Source organism: Myotis davidii, unplaced genomic scaffold, assembly GCF_000327345.1.
Source record: "Myotis davidii unplaced genomic scaffold, ASM32734v1 scaffold211, whole genome shotgun sequence".
NCBI lineage: Eukaryota > Metazoa > Chordata > Mammalia > Chiroptera > Vespertilionidae > Myotis > Myotis davidii.
Window position 1 is genome coordinate 1001732 of NW_006282523.1, and position 3724 is coordinate 1005455.

A 3724-nucleotide genomic window follows, 5' to 3' on the forward strand; every position below is an offset into this window, starting at 1 on the left:
ATTGCTTGCCTCCGTTATCATCAGAGACTTCACACTGGAGAAAAGCCTTATAAGTGCAATGAATGTGGGAAATCTTTTACCAATAAGGGTAAACTCCATTTTCATCAGAGAGTTCACACTGGAGAAAGGCCTTATGAGTGCAGTCAGTGTGGGAAATCTTTTACCCATAGGACGACCTTCCATCGGCATCAGAGAATTCACACTGGAGAAAGGCCTTATGAGTGCAGTCAGTGTGGGAAATCTTTTACCCATAGGACGACCTTCCATCGGCATCAGAGAATTCACACTGGAGAAAGGCCTTATGAGTGCAGTCAGTGTGGGAAATCTTTTACCCATAGGACGACCTTCCATCGGCATCAGAGAATTCACACTGGAGAAAGGCCTTATGAGTGCAGTCAGTGTGGGAAATCTTTTACCCATAGGACGACCTTCCATCGGCATCAGAGAATTCACACTGGAGAAAGGCCTTATGAGTGCATGCCTCTCACCTGAGGTCAACCCTGAGGTCGCGGGGCTCCCCGCCCAGTGCTCTCTGCCCATCGCCCAGCCCTGGGGAGCAAAGTCCTCCGGCCCCGCAGGCTCGGCCACCTCCTGGCCCCAGACACACTGGCCCCCGCGTGCTGTCACCCCACGGCCTTTGCCCTGCCCGCCTCTGGGGACTGCTCCCCCACCTACTCCTTCAAGCCCCTGCTCCTCCGCCTCTGGTCCCCTCGCCCCCCACCCACCCCAGCCTCCCAGCTTTGTTTATTTCCTTGTTTTTCCGTGTTTCCCTCAACCAGGATGTGGGCTCGCTCTGCTGGCCCCCAGGAGGCCCCTCTCAGTGTCTGTTGACCATGAAGTCGCGACCATAACTCTGTGGGCGCCCTTTCAGAGCAGGGCCGGCCCTCTGGTGCCGCACCAGAGCCCGACGAGTGCTGCGGGCACGGAGCTGCGTCACGTATACAAGGAAACGGTGCATTCACCCCGGATAGGCGAGGAGAACAGCCCTTGAGTGGGAAAGAAGCAGACAGCGATCTGATGCCCAGGGATGGGCCCAGCCCCCCAGGTTTCCACACGTGCAGGTGTTGGCGGGAGGCAGACCCCCCAGGCCCTGGCAGCTTCATGAGGAGTCGCAGGTGGGGCCCTCGGCTGCAGCACCTCAACCACCCCAGAGAGCCCCATACTAGGGTGCAGGGGGGCCTCCCCACCAGGACGGACCCTCCTGCCGCCCTTGCCCCTTCACGGTCTCTCCCCGTGCAGTTTGCATCTGATGCTTCGGAAACAGCAGTGGGCCTGGCCGGGGGGTGCCCGGTTGGGGTGGCTCCACTCTGGCCCTCGGTGGTGGGCGGGGCCCAGGGGCACCGGGCAGTGGGAGGGAGGCAGCAGACACAGCCCTGAAATGCTTACCCAGGAGCCAGTGAATCACAGCTCCCCCTCCCCCACCCTCCGCACTGCCTGATGCGCTACAGAGTGCGGAGGAAGTGCTCCCACGGGAGGGTGATGCCCCCAGCCCCGCCTCAGGCCCTGTCCGGGCCATGCCTGTGCGATGATGACGACAGAGTGGAGGCTGCCCCTGGCGGCTGGCTTGTTGGCCCTCCGCAGCCGCCGGGGACACCCGGCAGGTGACAGCCCTGGCCCCGGGCCCTTTGTCCATGCCTCCCGGGGACAGAGGGCTGGGCCAGGGCAGGGGGGGCGCTGAACTCCCCGTGGGGCAAGGCGGTGGGGACCATGAGGGTGATTCCTTTGCCTGAATTGCCTGTAAAGGCAAGTTCTGTGAGCCTCATGCAGAGACTTCTGTGCAGAAAAGGAGTCTTTTTAGCAAAATCAATGGGAGCCCCGGCCGGTTTGGCTCAGTGGATGGAGGGTCCGCCTGTGGACTGAAAGGTCCAGGGTTCGATTCTTTTTTTTTACACGTAGGAGGATTCGAGTTTGTTTTCGCTTTAAGCAGGTGGGAAAGTGATGCTCTGAGAGATCCTGGTTTTCCAGCGGTGCCTCCCTTAAAACCAGAGCCTTTGATCCCGCAGCGAGACAATGGCCGGAGTGAGAAACGGCCCAAGTGGTTTCTCGGCGCCGCTGGGGCAGCGGAGAAGTTTAAGGGAAACTTAAGCGTAAGCGACCCCTTTCTGGGCTTCCTGCGGGACCGTCTTTGTCTCTGCGCTGGCGGTATTAGGACTGAGAATGACAGGCAGCTCCGGACCGACGGACACCTGGACTGCAGCTGAGACTAAGGCCAGGCACCCTCACCGCGGGGACCTCTGGTTTCTGGAATCGGGCCTTGAAGTAGCCGTAGGGATTGTGCCTGTGTTAGGGTCTCAGAGGGAGAAACCCAAGGCCAAGTGGTGAGGGAGGGACTATGAATGTATGAGGTCATCTGGGGACCAGAGGGGCTGAGCCGCATACTGGCGCCAGCCCCAGGGCGAGGGAGTCAGAGGCGGCTTTTTCTGGCGGAGAATTCTCCCTGCAGGTCCGGATCCTGGGAAGGGCCGGAGCGGAGAGAGAAGGGTCACAGCCGTGGAATGTGGTCAACGCGGAAGAAAATGTCCTTGTGAAGGGGAGGGGCTCAAGCCCGGCCCAGCCCGTGGGGCCGCAGGCCTGGAGGAGGGTCCAGGAGCCCCAGCAGAACAGCCACGCCCCCCCCGTGTGGCCGCACCTGCTCCGGGTGGACCCGAGGTCCCAGTAACACACTGGCCACCAGCCTCTAAATGGACACAGCTGGGCAGTCGCACCACCGGTGCTGTGGGCACCTCGAGGCAGCCAGCGCCATCCTGTCCTCTGCTGGGGTCCCTCCCACCGCCTACGGGCAGTGGAACCAATGCCATAGGGCAGAGCCATGGCACTTCGGAGATTAGGTTGTAAGAGCTGCGGCTCTCACTTCCTCACCCGCCTGGGAACCGAGGCCTCCTGAGCCAGGTCCACCCAGGCTGGCCGTGCCCACAAGCAGCGCCCGGAGAGGAAGCAGCAGGCAGAGCAGGGCCCCTACAGAAGACGGGCGTCATTGCCGACGTCACTGCCCAAGGCCGCACACCAGGCCCGCCACTCAGCAGGGAACGGGGTGCCGTTCCCTCTGCCCTTCGGCTTCCAGGTGGAGACACCGAAATGAAATGAAGGACAGAGCAGCAGGAGAAAAAACAGCCTGGCAGGTTGCTCAGTGGCTAGAGCATTGGCCCATGGACCCAAGGGTCCTGGGTTCGATTCCCTGTCAAGGGCACGTACCTCACCTCGGTTGCAGGCTTGATCCCCGGGCCTGGGTCAGGGCACATGTGAGAGGCAACCCATCGATGTGTCTCTCACATCAATGTTTCTCTCTCCCTCCCCACTCCACACTCTCTAAAAAAATCGTTAAGAATTAATGGAGCCCGAGTTGGTTTGGCTCAGTGGACAGAACGTCAGCCTGAGGACTGAAGGGTCCTGGGTTCGATTCCCCGTCAGGGCGCATACCCGGGTTGGGGGCTCGATTCCCAGTGTGGGGTGTGCAGGAGGCAGCCGGTCAATGATCCTCTCTCATCATTGATGTCTCTCTCTCACCCTCTCCCTTCCTCCCTGACATCAATAACAAAATATTTTTAAAAAACCAATGGAAACATATCCTCAGATGAGGATTTTTTTAAAAAAGCAAAAGCTAAGTAACAGGTACTCCTGCGGAGCTGGGAATAGCCGGCAGGGACCCAGCCAACAGAAACGCCCAAACGGCTGAAGCCACCCCCTAAACACCAGCTTCCGCCACAGAAGAGGGAGGTGCTGGGCC